Genomic DNA, 15,596 nt, shown 5'->3' with positions numbered 1-15,596 from the left:
GCAAAAACAAGATGGCCAAAGCATATTTGGTCCAGTAGAAAATAAAAACGAGAGCAGAATTTTTATAGTTTTCCAAATTGAATAGTATTTTTAGTCAAACTTTTCTGTGCTAAGTATATGAGAGTCATAGGGTAGTCTGGGGTTCTCTGTGTCTTTGAATTCTTCTAACGTTCCTCTTGGGGAATATCTGATTTTTCTGTTTCATCACTGCTGTCAATGGAAATTGTTTAGACCTGGACACTCTAGAATCAATTTGACGATGTAAGCGCAGAGTCCAACAGGATGAACACAGTGTCACTAGACCATCCCCATGACATACTGAAACTTTCCACGACCCAAAGGGGGAAAACCCAATGGTGTCTCTCTGGTGGGACTTTTAAGTACCCTTATGGAGGTTCTAGGAAATTGGTTTAAGAGTCTTAAACCCTTCCCACAATTATCATTATGTGTTTGCTTTTGTTTTTGATAGTTTACATCATTTGCATAGGCATCCTTATTGACTTATGATTTTTGTCAATCTCCTTGGAGGCAATGAGCAGCAAGAATGACTGGTAAATTGAGCAGGCTTCCAATTCAGGAATCGCTTTAGGAAAGAATAGCATTTGTGATCTGGAAACAGAGTTCAGAAGACATTTTGAAATTCATCTCAGGTGGTAGGGAGTCCCTGACACCATATCATTTTAAAGTGAATAAAACTTGGGAAGCACTGAGAATATCAAGAAAAGGAGGAACTAGTCATTGCAAAGAAGGAAGGGGAAGTACCCACAATGGCTCTGGGTGGCTCTCAAGGCATACTGTGTCCCAATTGAAGGAAAGAGTAGCCAGGCTTTAGGTAGAAGTTCTGCTATTTTAAGGCCAGAGGAGGCTGAGCCAGTAGGACGAGTCCTGGGGTTGGGGAGACCGTACCAGTATGGTCTGGATGCCCTGGTGAAGCTGCACTAAGCATATATTCATAGTTAATGTTAACCCACCGGAGTGTGCTCAAAGCCGGGGCTTCTGGATGTGACAGTCTCTGTGTTTCATCTACTTTCTTGCCTTGTATCCCTCTTCCCTTCATCCTTGTCTGCCTATCTTCTGTTCTCCCCTTCTATTCATTCACTTATTTATTCATCTATTAATTTCTACATGCCAGGTACAGAGAATAGAATGATAAGACATTCACTAGACCATCCCTTAGGAAACTTGCCTTTCAAAAACTTGTTCCACATTAAAATATGCGAATCTTATGAGGGAAGAGGTAGACAGTGCTATGGTGCTTCCTTCTTTCTCCCTCCATCTTGTTTTCCTTTTTTTCCTCTAGTCTCCATATAAATTCTACCTTTTGCTCCTCCTGTCTGTCCTTCCATCTATCCTTTGGTCTCACCTTGAACCCTAATAACACTCAGTTCTCATTGTAAAAGGCACTTTCCCTGACTCCAGCCCCCATATGCACAAAGCCATACATCTGTGAAGTTACTTCTCTGCTCACACATTCAGCACCTCCCTTCATGCACACAAGCATTAGATCCTCGTCACTTGGGAGCAGAGGAAACACAGCTGCTTCCCCTCTATGGAGTCAGATCCTGAGACACATAAAATTCAGAGGCATTAGGTTTCATGGTGAGCCAGAATAAAAAAATAAACACCAGAATTCATAAGAGGTTAAAATTTGGTAAACTTTGAGGGCGTCATACTAAGTTGATTAAGACAGGCACAAAAAGACAAATACTGTATGATCTCATTTATATGTGGAATCTAAAAAAAGGTGGGGGATGGCGGGGGTAATGAGCTCAGGTACAGAGAATAGATTGGAGGTTGCCAGAGGTAGGGACGGGGGTGGGTGGGTGAAATGGGCAAAGAACATCAAAAGGTACAAACTTCCAGTTATACAATAAATAAGTTATGGGATATAATGTACAGACTGGTGAATATAGTTAATACTCTATTTGCATATAAAATTTTGTAACTATGTGATGATACATATTAGCTAGATTTATTTTGGTGATCATTTCATAAAATATATAAATATTGAACCAGTATGTTGTGTACATGAAACTAATACAATGTTTGATGTCAGTTATACCTCAATTTAAAAAAGAGAAGTTAAAGTGTGATACACATCAGTTCACAGAGCATTTTCTGCATATATTTTACAACCATGTGAGGTCTGGCAGGACCTCTTACATCTCCATTTACAGACCAGGAGAGAGATAAGCACTTGCCTATCATGGCCATATCAGGATTCAATCTTAGGTCCTCTAACAAGGCCCCATTAATTCCTGATGGGAGCTCACAGCAACATAGGAAGGAGACCTTTGCCCCAGAGATTGTCACTGCTGTTTAACAGCTCCTGCCACTCAAAAGCTTAAGGACAGGCTATGCCTAGTTGTTCCTGAGCCTCTCTGGGATTTTTATTTTTGTATTTATTTTCTTTCTAATTTAAATCCATTACTTTATTTTTTAATATAATTTATTGACAAATTGGTTTCCATACAACACCCAGTGCTCATCCCAACAAGTGCCCTCCTCAAAGCCCATCACCTACTTTCCCCTCTCCCCGACCTCCATCAAACCTCAGTTTGTTCTCGGTAACCAAGAGTCTCTTATGGTTTGCCTCCCTCCCTCTCTGTAACTTTTTCCCCCTGCTCCCCACCATGATCTTCTGTTAAATTTCTCAAGATCCACATATGAGTGAAAACATATGGTATCTGTCTTATGTCAAGTGAAATAAGTCAGTCCCTGGGATTTTTATACTGAGCCTTAATCTCCCTGACTGCATGCATGTACCTGTGATCATGAGTGTGTACAAATGTACACACACACACACACACACACACACCTCATATAGAAATATCCTGCTCCCCTCCCCTCAATGGCTTGCTCTAATTCCTACTAATTGTCACTTACCTCCCATTGGGAGGGATAGAATTCAATGTCAGATGCTTAAATGAGCAACTGAGAAATGAGATTGTGGTCTCTCACTCATTTTTCTCTCCATGCCTTACACACACACACACACACACACACACACACCATCCCTCCCAGTTAATGTCATAAACTTACTCAGATGCTGCAAATCCACCTCCAAGTGAGAGAATCTCTTTATCACTGTCTTGTTCCATTCAGACAGAGGCAAATGAAGTTCCTTTTGAAGACTTCTCAAAATCAACTTTTGTAAAGTCCTCTTGGTATAAAATACCAGGACAGTGATGGCAATAGCCAGCATCAGCCCAATGCAAAGGATTTTGAGGACATTTCTCCGGGACATCATACCCTGCCTCTGACACTGCCACTCCCTGTGGGGCTGAGTGTGTCACTGCCCAGGTAAGCTAAGGATCACAATCAGCTGAGCCTTGTCTCTGCCAGCTGCTGCCTGCTAGGCCAGATATTCTTCGACTGAGAAAGCTGTCATAAGCTGCCTGGCTTCTCCCTGAGCAGTGTCAGGTGTGTGGAGTGTGCCATGGCATCCACCCAATGACTGGGAGGGCACCTGGGCACATGTTGCACTATCACAGAAGTCAGGTTAATGCTTGCTCTTAGAGCTACCTCAGGCTGTGGGGTGGGAGGCTTTTCTCTTTGCGTTTTATTTGATTTTATTTTGTTTTTTAATGCTCCCTCTCTCTGGTAAAATTACCCTCTGAAAGGACATGTGAGGTCTGGTCCTGTGAAGCATAGGAGATAAATAATATGAAAAAGGAATCCACAAAATAGGGAGCTTCTGTACTATCTGCTTTTTGCGAACAAGAATCGCATCTCAGATATTTTTGTTTTTAATCTAACTCTACAGGATCTTGAACATAGTAGATGTACAGCAAATGCTGGTTCAACAAACTTGAAGAGAGACTTTCCTGTTGGATCTACCTAGAAGCTGGTGGATGAACTGGAAGCAGCCCCTGGGGGTAAGCCCCAGGGGATGGTCCTGCTTCACTGGTCCCGCCCTCTGCATGTCGTCAGCACAGCCCGATACTCTGTGGGTATACTCTGCCCCAGCCTCCACCTCACATTCACCATATGTTTGGACAAATCACCTAATCATCATCATTGTAGACTGAACACTTCAAATTGTCCCCCAGAGCCAAAAGCTCATAGTTGTCATTCTAGTGTTGGGTCCCTCCATAATTGTATCTCCCTCCCTGTCCCGGTCTCTTGGATGCTTCACTAGGTTCCCAAACATGCTATATGCAGACAAGAGCCAATATAGACATGTGAATTGAAGTAATGTGGATTTTGGAAAATCAGGTAAAATGAAAGAGGACAAAAGAAAAGTAATCAGGTTTTTTGTTTTTGTGGGGTTTTTTTTCCCATCAAAGTCCCATGCTTTCACCTGAAAATTTGGTTCAAAAATAAATAGGGGCACCTGGGTGACTGTCAGTTAAGCATCTGACTCTTAATTTCTGCTCAGGTCATGATCCCATGGTTCACGAGTTTGAACCCCGCCTCAGGCTTTGTGTTGACAGCACATAGCCTGCTTGGTATTCTCTCTCTCTCCCTCTCTCTCTCTGCCTCTTCCCAAATAAATAAATAAACTTAAATAAATAAATAAATATTGCATGATCGTGTCCATTTCTGGCATGAAATGGAGTAGATCCACTAATCTCTATTCCTCTGCCCCTAAAAGCAGCTAAAGACTCTGAACATTATACATAAAACACACATAAAAAGGCTCTGAAAGGTGGAGAAAAGCAGGCAGATCGGCTGGAGATCTTGGGAGCTGAGGAACAACAGAGGTAGTTCTCTGTGTTTTCTTCTCACTTAATATATCCTACACTGGAAGCTAGAGAAGTTGTTAAACTGTAAATGCCAATGAGAAAAGACAAGAAGAGCCCCCAAGAAAAACCAAAGGAATAGGAAACAAGCAGCCCAGAGATACAAGACATATTTAGATAAAAACTGGCCTACTCCAGCCAAACAGCACTGTGCCATGCCCATCCCATCAACAAGGGCCATGTGGGGAGCCTCAGCTTCCACTCTCACCCATTCCTCTCCAGGTGGTGTCAGAGAAAGCCTAGTAGGGAAGCCATAACTTTTATCCCTATTCTTCCATGATGCCAGTAAGGGAACAGTAACAAAATGGCTCTCATGCCCAGCCTAGTGGTGTCAGCAGAGGCTTAATGGGGAACCTGAACTTTCTCCCCCAGCCAGTATACTGAGGCACCCTTACCATCTCAGGTATCAAAGGAGGGGGGCACCTGGGTGGCTCAGTCTGTTAAGCGTCCAACTTCATCTCAGGTTATGATCTCAGTTCATCAGTCCGAGCCACACATCGGGCTTTGTGCTGACAGCTCAGAGCCTGGAACCTGCTTTGGATTCTGTGTGTCCAGCTCTCTCTGCCCTTTCCCTGCTCAGGTTCTGTCTCTCTGTCTCTCTGTCTCTCTGTCTCTCTCTCTCAAAAGTAAATAAACATTAAAAAAATTTTTTTTAAGAATGAAGGAGAAAGCAACACATTCTCAGACCAAAAAAAAAAAAAAATTAAGAGAATTTGTGGCTAGTAGATCCACTCCAAAAGAAAGCTACAGGCAATTATTTTCATAATGAAGAAATGACAAAAGAATCTTGGAATATCCAGAAGAAAGAAAGAATAACAGAAAGAATGAAAAAATGCAAATATGAATAAATATAAAACACTTTCCTTCTCTTGAGTTTTCTGGGTTTTTTTTAAGTTCATTTATTTTTGAGAGAGAGAGACAACGTGAGCAGGGGAGGGACAGAAAGACAGGGAGAAAGAGAATTCCAAGCAGGCCCCCCACCTTCAGCACGGAGCCCGACGCAGAGCTCAAACCCATGAACTATGAGATCATGACCTGAAACAAAACCAAGAGTCAGGCACCCAGGTGCCCCTTCTCTTGAGTTTTCTAAATTATGTTTGACAGTTGACACAAAAATCACATTGTCTGATATGCTTTTCAATGTATGTGAAGGAGGTATTTAAGACAATCATATTATAAAGGGAAGAGGATGAAGAAACTTAAAATAAGGTAAGATTTTTATAATTCATTTGAACTGATAAATAACAGTAGTAGATCATGATAACTTATGTAATGTGCAGCAGTGATGAACTAGTTCTAAAGTATCTTGATTGTTGTAGTGGTTGCATGAATCTATACATCTGATCAAATGGCATCGCAGTATACACATACATTATCAATGTCAATTTTCTGGCTTTGCTATTGCGCTATAGTTATATAAAATATATCTATTGGGGGAAACTGCATGAAGGGTGCACAGGAGTGGCCTATACTATTTTTGCAAATTTTTGTGAATCTATACTTATTTCAAAATTAAAAGTTTTTTTCTAAAAAAGGTGTGATCCTTACTCTAAACAAACTTACTGCTAATGTACATCACTTTCTGAAATTACAAGCCTGTTTTTAAAAACACACGGAAGAAGGGGACCCCTGGCTGACTCAGTTAGTAAAGCATGCAACTCTTGATATTGGGGTTGTAGGTTTGAGTCCTATGTTGGGTGTAGAGATTACTTAAAAATAAAATCTTTAAAAAACACACACAGAGAAGAATGGTGGTTACCTCTAAGGGTTGCAGGGGCTAGAGCACTGAAGGATATAGGTTGGAAGGAGAATGACTTTTCACTGTACCATTTTTTATATATTTTAAATGTGTCATATTATATAGATTATCTATTAAAATAAATAAAATAAATAAAAATTTGCATCATGATCATTGTCATTTTATTGTTTTCTAGAATATAACAGAAGTTCACTCAGATGGAGAGACCAAAAAGTATTTCTTTTCCCTATAGTCTTCATCTGCAACAAAAGAGCTAATTGAATGTCTTTGTGGGAATACTAGTTGCCCTATCATGCATCCTATCAGTGATCAGAACACTGGGGCAGTGATCCTCAAATTTGAACATTTGGTTTTAGTCCATCACCTAGGTAGATTGGACAATTTTACCAGGTATATTGTAAAATGTAGATGTCCAGGTCCCAAGCCTACAGATTCTACTTCTGTAGGCCTATTATGGGACCTAAACATCTACATTTTAACAAGTGCCTTACATGAATAAGTTTGAAGCTTGGCCCCAGAAGCTCACAAAGGCATGGGTGAAATGGAGTAATTTACAATGAAAGTCAGTGTGATTAGAACCCTATTGGAGGCATCAACACAGGCCAAGGGCCACAAAAAAGCAAGTGACACTTCTGCCTGGGTATGCAGCATGTTAAAAGGTATGTAACTTTCAGTCCCTCCAGAAGAAGGAATAAGTATGAGGAAGGCTACAGGAACAAGAAAATACAAATAATTTTAGTTAGGACAAATAGTTCAAGTGGTCAGAATGTTGAGGTGGGCACTGCCACAAAAATAATAAGAGCTATTCACCTCATTTTGTTTATAACAGCAAAAAAAAATGATGATAATAATAAGCTGACCTAAATATCCAACCACAGGGGACATTTAGCTAAGTGAATTATGGTATTTCCACTCCATAGAATATTAAAATGTTACAAGCAGCAAGGAGATACTGTTGGGGAAAGTATGGATGTTAGAGTAAGGTGATTCTATACTCACTAGCTAGGTAAACTCAGGCGTTATTACACCTCCTTCTGCCCTCATTTTCCTTATCTTCAAAATGGGGATATATAACTCTCCTTTGCAGAATTGTGACATTTAAATGAGATAACCTTTGCAAAGGGCCTGGTTTATTCAATAAACATTACATATTGTCATTTCTGTTATCTTTGTTAAAACATTATATATTATCATTTCTGTTATCTTTGTTAAAAAGTTTTCAAAGGCCATACTAGAACACGAAAAACTGCTCAGAAGAGAATGCTAAGTGAAGAACAGGCTAGAAAACCATTGAGGTAGTCTGAGCTTCCTAAATGAGATTTTATAAGTGCCTTCCATAGTGCCACAGTGCTACTAACAGCCCAAATTAATTTGACCCTTACTATGTCTGCTGTTTCAGGATTCCATGCTTTTGCAGACTCAAGTATTTCTGAAAGCCCCCTGAGGGATCTCAGAAGTAGTGCAGCCAGGCTTCATGTATCATCTAATTTTCCTCCTTAGCCCCACCAGTGGGTGGTCTCTCCACCAAACACAGCAGCCTCTTACAGTCCACCCACTCCTTCTGTGGAATACCCAGGCACTCCCCCTGCCCCACTTCAGAGAATGTATTGACAGGCATCTTAAAAGTGCCAAAAACTATGAGCCATCATGTGCCAATGCTGCAGGGTAAGTTATTCCTACTTTTCATACTCCCTACAGTTGGGAGTAGGGGACACCAAAGCCAATCTATCTTGCATCTATTGCCTTATGAAGTTTCATAGTGAAAACAACTTTCCATTTTTACTTGTAGACAACTCTTTTCCTGCCTAGGACACAAATCTGATGAGCAATGGGAGGAATGTTGAGTCAGGGACACATTCAAACATCACCTACCACACCTAGTCAGAATGACTTCCCCCTCAGATGATAAGGACTTTGTGTTTGTCCACACTTGTCTACTTGATTCCTTTCCTTAGCATAAGTTCTTTTCCAGGAGACACCTAGCTATTAGTAGACTCTTGGTTGCCTACCCTAGCATTCTGGCATATGTGCCTAGAAACAGCTAAACCCAAGCAACGAACATAGCTTAGAATCCAGATAGGAACCACCTCGTGAACCAGCGTATATCTTTGATTACAGCAATGTACCAATGCCCAGTGCCCAAATTCATCAATATAAGGAACCAGTCCTTAGAGAAATGGTTGGTTCTGGGGCAGAGAAAATACAAGATAAACCCGAAGCATCTTGTAGTATCAAAAAGTATTCAAGGGGCATGGGGTGGCTCAGTCAGTTAAGCACTTGGCTCTTGATATCTGCTCAGGTCATGATTTCATGGTTACAAGATGGAGCCCTATGTCAGGTTCTGCACTGACAGTATGGAGCTTGCTTGGGATTCTCTCTCTCTGTCCCTACCCTGCTTGTGCTCTCTCTCTCCCAAAAATAAATAAATAAACTTTTAGAAAAAGTACTCAAATTCTCAAGAAAAAAAAAAAGAAGACTAAAACTAGAAACTCAAACAGAAGTACAAGAAAAAAGACAGGAAGGAAATACACTGAAATAATAAAAATAATTAGATTAATTATATTAATAAATGTAATAAATAATAAGAACTATTGTAGTAAGGCACTACAGGCAATTAATTTTCTTTTTCTATTTTTTAATTATTCTCTAATATGGTCTTATAAACTTCATAATGGAGAAAATATATAAATTAATGATATTTTAAGGGAAAATCCCTAGGCATGGTAGTTATCTGAAAATAGAAGCTGAGGGGAGAGAAGTAGTGGAAGAAGATTCTGAAGTTTTTAACTTCAGCAACCAAGTACCTGGTGATGCCCCACAGTGGAGGGTCTACAAAGAGGGAGGGTAAATATGAGGTGAAAAAGTTGGGTCAACAAGGCATATGTTTCATTTGAAAGGCCTCTGCAAGATCAGGTATGTCTGGTGAGAAAATAGAAATTTGGCTCTGAAGCTCTAGGAAGAGATCAGAGGCAGAAATTTTGCTCAGAGGAAATGAATAAAGTTTTTTAAAGTAGAGTGTATTGGAATCAAAAATAACAATAGGGGCGCCTGGGTGATTCAGTCGGTTAAGCATCCCACTTCGGCTCAGGTCATGATCTCACGGTTTGTGAGTTTGAATCCTGCTTCCAGCTCTGTGCTGACAGCTCAGAGCCTGGAGCCTGCTTCGGATTCTGTGTCTCCCTCTCTCTCTGCCCCTCCCCCACTCGTGCTCTGTCTCTGTCTCTCAAAAATAAATAAATGTTAAAAAAAATATTTTAATAAAAATAACAATGGAACATTGTTCAAGTATGGATAACTTTATGTTTATATTGTCCTAATACTATTAAGGAAAACATGCTGATTCATTCATTAATAATATCTATCTTTTCCTTAGCATAAAACCTTAAACAATAAATATTTCATAATGATTTTGTTGATCATAATGCTGACTTGGGGGAGGGAAACTCCTCCCTCTCTCATATTTCCTCACTAAAATTTCTGCTTACTCTATACTCATTTGGGGATAATGTATTCTCAAGAGATTAAGTTTTACCCTTACTTAGTTACAAATATCTGTGTAATTTCAGAAGATTCATTCATTTGACAAAAAGTAAGATTGATAATAGTGGCTGAAAAAGTTTATTTCATGAATAGGAGGACAAAAAGGAAATAAATGTTTTGTTAGCATCCTCTATGGCCAGCCAATGTTAGGAATTTTGTGCACATGATCTCATTTGATCTTCATAACCACCTGTGATGCAGGCATTGTTAACCCATTTCATACATAAGGAAACTGAGGATCAGAAGGTTAAGTAATTTTCACTCTTGGTCAGGTGATTCTCTTCTTTTCAGTGTTTCATTCATACTACTTTATGCTATAGTTTTGAGGGTTAGTACAGTTAACCTTCACCTTTCTTTTTGCATGTATTTCCTCACTTCCTGGATTAGTTACCTATATATTTATCATTGTGCTAAAGATTTTATATGACATAGAATAAGCATTCCAAAACAATATTTTTTTCACTGCATATTTTTAGCCAGGAGTGGGAATGTGAATAGTATGATCCAAGAAGAAATAATAATGTAAGCAAGTTGGCTCAGTTAAAAAAAAAAAACTGTCATGTAAAACTCACTTTAAAGATGATCTTTCCTACCAACAATCAAAAGGCTTAGCCATATCTCCTTCACCATAACAGAGAAAGAAGAATCATACTGCAGAATTAGAGAGCATCATGAAACCTAATTAATTTGTATATAATTAAGAGTGTGAATTAGGAAGGGCCAATGGTATAGTCAATACAATTGATAGTCAACCTGAGAAATGGCAAAGTAACAGAATTCTTTGCATAATTCATCATCCCAAAGTACTTATAAGAGAATAGAATTGGCCCAAGGGGGGAAAAAGTAGCCTGGAAAATAGACCAATATAGATAGTTGAACAAGGCAGCAAAAAAGAGGAGAAATGGGACCACAGCCAAAACATTTTGTTTTTGTTTTTGTTTGTTTGTTTGTGTGTTTGTGTGTTTTCTACACCTGGTCATGAGTTTTATCAGTGATCTAGCAAGGATGTCTTGGACATTACCATTAGAACTAAAGTAGACAATTTTTATACATCCATACTTGTCCATGTAACTCAATTTCATAAGCCTTTAAATGCGGTTCTTCAAATGTTATATGATAGATAATGATTCGAAGCACTACCTTACCAGCTGCCACCTGCCAGCCAACAGTTCAGTTTCTATGTCATTTAGGCATTCCAGTGAGACTTTAAATACATTTTGTTACATTTAAATAATTCAAGGTGAAACTATCAGTTTGAAAGAAAATTGGAAGAAGCACTTGGAAAAGATACTCTGAAATTGCAGGCAAGTGAAATTTATTTTGATAGTCTTGAGAGGATACTTCCTACCTTATATTAAGTTTTCCCTCCTGTCAAAAACAACTATAAAATTGAACACAACATATGAGACAACTGTTTTTCAGGAAATACTCAGCAAAAGACTGATACCTGAAAGAGGAAAACATGAGGTGAGCCCTCAACTTACCCATCTTTTTACCTGGTAACAATTTTACAACCATTGGATGGTGAACTCCAAGAAGAGCATGATAGTCCCCTGAGATGAGGAGTAAGAGAATAGAATATGGGAGGTGCTAAAGCATCTGAAATTTTCAGCACAGGGTACCCAAATTCAAGGAGCTACACAGAAAAAGAGGGAGCTTTCTGAGGATTCCCTCTTGATTTTCAGAAAAGGGATAAGTAGAATGGGCAAGGAAGAAATCCCATGAAGTCTAGCCTAGAGCAACGGGTTTAAGAGCATAACAAACACTAGAGCACAGTCTCTGGGGACACAGGAGTTCTGGCTGAGTCACAATGGAGAGATCTTACTGAACACCCTGGGTATTATGCTAAGATGCCAAGAAGACCACTACTTAGGAGTAAGGATCATGCCCTAGGACCACTCTAAAACTACTCTGTAATGCCTAAAAGCAAGTCTCAACGGTATCAAAATAAGTTGCCAGTTTACTAACAGCCAAATTTTTTAAAGAAAGAATATAAACCAGATACTTTACAAGGACTCATTCACAATGTCAAGGATACAGTCAAAAATTACTGAACATGTGAAGAAGTAGGAAAATTTGACTCATTAAAAAAGAAAAAGTAGTTGATACAAATTCACCAGATCACCCAAATGTGGTCATTAAAAAACAAAGACTTCTGAAAGTCTATTATTTAAATTTTTAAGGATTTAAAGACAAATATGGACATAATGATTAATGAGATGGAGAAATCCCAAAGAAAAACTAGAAACTAAAAAAGAACCAAACAGGAATTCTAAAATTGAAATTTACAGCATTAATTTTTAATTAAAAATTTACTGGATAGACTTAGCAGATTAGCAACTTCAGACTAAAAGCTCATGAATTTCAAGATATATCAATAGAAATTATCCAATGTGAAGTAAAAAGAGAATGAAATGATTTTTTAAAATAGACTCAGTGAATTGTGGGACATAAAGTAGTCTAATTGTAATTAGAGCCATAGAAGGAAAACAGAAAGAATGAGACAGAAAAAATATATAATTGAAAAAAATGTCAAATTTCATGAAAACCACAAATGTGCAAATAGAAGTGTCTTTTTTTTTTCTAAATACATTAAAAAAACACATATAGTCACTACACAATTTTTGGAAACTGCTGAAAAAAATCTTAAAAGCCACTCTAGGGGCAAGAAGGAGGCTAGAAGGAGGCTAGAAGACAATAAAATGACATCTTTAAAGAAGTGGGGAGAGGTGCATAATTAACATAGTATCATCCATCAAGCAAAAATACTTTTCAAAAATAAACACATTTTTAGATAAATGAAAGCTGAATTAGTATGCTTGCACTACAGCAAGCACTGAAGAAAATTCTTCACACTTTAAACTAATGTCATATCTATACTTCAATTAAGAAAAAGAGGGAAAGAGGGGCGCCTGGGTGGTGCAGTCGGTTAAGCGTCCGACTTCAGCCAGGTCACGATCTCGCGGTCCGTGAGTTCGAGCCCCGCGTCAGGCTCTGGGCTGATGGCTCCGAGCCTGGAGCCTGTTTCCAATTCTGTGTCTCCCTCTCTCTCTGCCCTTCCCCCGTTCATGCTCTGTCTCTCTCTGTCCCAAAAATAAATAAACGTTGAAAAAAAATTTTTAAATAAATAAATAAATAAATAAATAAATAAATAAATAAAAGAAAAAGAGGGAAAGAGAAGATTTTTCAGACTGAAGGGAAGTATCACTAGAAGGAAGCTCTGATCTATAGGAAAGAATGAGGAACACTAGAAATAGTAAATATGTGGCTAAATATAAAGGTTTACATTTTTTCCTTTTCTTAATCTTAAAAAACAAAGATTGCTGTTTAAAGCAGAAGTAGTGGGGCACCTTGGTGGCTCAGTAGGTTAAGCATCTGACTCTTGGTTTCAGCTCAAGTCATGATCTCACAGTTCGTGAAGTGGAGCCCCACAGAGCCTGCTTTGGATCCTTTGTCTCCCACTCTCTCTGCCCCTCCCCTGCTTGCACTCTCTCTCCCTCTCAAAAATAAATGAAACAAACTTTAAAAAAAAAAAAAAAGCAGAAATAGTGACATTGTGAGGTGGGATTACAATGTATGTAGAAGTTAAATATGTAATAACAGCACAAAGCATGAAGAGGTAATGGAATTACAAAGATGCTACGTTTCTACATTTTATTTATTTTTTATATAATTTATTGTCAAATTGGTTTCCATACAACACCCAGTGCTCATCCCAAAAGGTGCCCTCCTCAATGCCCATCACCCACTTTCCCCTCTCCCCTACCCCCTATCAACCCTCATTTGTTCTCAGTACTTGTCTCTTATAGTTTGCCTCCTTCCCTCTCTGTAACTTTTTTTGCCCCTTTCCCTCCCCCCATAGTCTTCTGTTGAGTTTCTCAGGATCCACGTAAGAGTGAAAATATATGGTATCTGTCTTTCTCTGCCTGACTTATTTCACTTAGCATCCAGTGATGCTCTCCACTATCACTCTCCAGTTCCATCCACGTTGATACAAATGGCCAGATTTCATTCTTTCTCATTGCCAAGTAGTATTCCATTGTACATATAAACCACAATTTCTTTATCCATTCGTCAGTTGATGGACATTTAGGCTCTTTCCATAATTTGGCTATTGTTGAAAGTGCTGCTATAAACATTGGGATACAAGTGCCCCTATGCATCAGCCCTCCTGTATTCCCTGGATAAATTCCTAGCAGTGCTATTGCTGGGTCATAGGGTAGATCTATTTTTAACTTTTTGAGGAACCTCCACACTGTTTTCCAGGGAGGCTGCACCAATTTGCATTCCCACCAAGAGTGTAAGAGGGCTCCCATTTCTCCACATCCTCGCCAGCATCTATAATCTCCTGACTTGTTCATTTTAGCCACTCTGACTGGCGTGAGGTGGTATCTCAGTGTGGTTTTGATTTGTATTTCCCTGATGAGGAGTGACGTTGAACATCTCTTCATGTGCCTGTTGGCCATCTGGATGTCTTCTTTGTTTTTTTTTCTTTAATTTTTTTTTAACGTTTATTTATTTTTGAGACAGAGAGAGACAGAGCATGAACGGGGGAAGGGCAGAGAGAGAGGGAGACACAGAATCAGAAACAGGCTCCAGGCTCTGAGCCATCAGCCCAGAGCCCAACGCGGGGCTCGAACTTACGGACCGTGAGATCGTGACCTGAGCTGAAGTCAGACGCTTAACCAACTGAGCCACCCAGGCGCCCCTGGATGTCTTCTTTAGAGAAGTGTCTATTCATGTTTTCTGCCCATTTCTTCACTGGATTATTTGTTTTTTGGGTGTGGAGTTTGGTGAGTTCTTTATAGATTTTGGATACTAGGCCTTTATCCAATGTGTCATTTGCAAATATCTTTTCCCATTCCATTGGTTGCCTTTTAGTTTTGTTGATTGTTTCCTTTGCAGTGCAGAAGCTTTTTATCTTGATGAGGTCTCAGAAGTTCATTTTTGCTTTTAATTCCTTTGTCTTTGGAGATGTGTCAAGTAAGAAATTGCTGCGGCTGAGGTCAGAAAGGTTTTTTCCCACTTTCTCCTGTAGGGTTTTGATGGTTTCCTGTCTCACATTCAGGTTCTTCATCCATTTTGAGTTTATTTTTGTGAGTGGTGTAAGAAAGTGGTCTAGTTTCATTCTTCTGCATGTTGCTGTCCAGTTCTCCCAGCACCATTTGTTAAAGAGATGGTCTTTTTTCTATTGGATATTCTTTCCTGCTTTGTCAAAGATTAATTGGCCATACATTTGTGGGTCCAGTTCTGGAGTCTCTATTCTATTCCATTGGTCTGGGTGTCTGTTTTTGTGCCAATACCCTACTGTCTTGATGATTACAGCTTTGTAGTAGAGTACATTTTAAAAAGATTAAATTTAAAATTATATAATATTAATATTGTAATATATAATATAATATATAATAATTATATAATATTAACTCTGGGTAGATAATTTACGGATGCATATTATAGCCCCTAGAGCTACCAAAAGAACATAATGAAAAAAAATGAGAAATTAAAACAAAATAATAAAAAGAACTGATCAAACCAAAAAAAAGATGGGAAAA

This window comes from Prionailurus bengalensis, chromosome B4 (assembly GCF_016509475.1).
Source record: "Prionailurus bengalensis isolate Pbe53 chromosome B4, Fcat_Pben_1.1_paternal_pri, whole genome shotgun sequence".
NCBI lineage: Eukaryota > Metazoa > Chordata > Mammalia > Carnivora > Felidae > Prionailurus > Prionailurus bengalensis.
The sequence above is the reverse complement of the archived record's forward strand: the minus strand, read 5'-3'. Positions refer to the sequence as shown.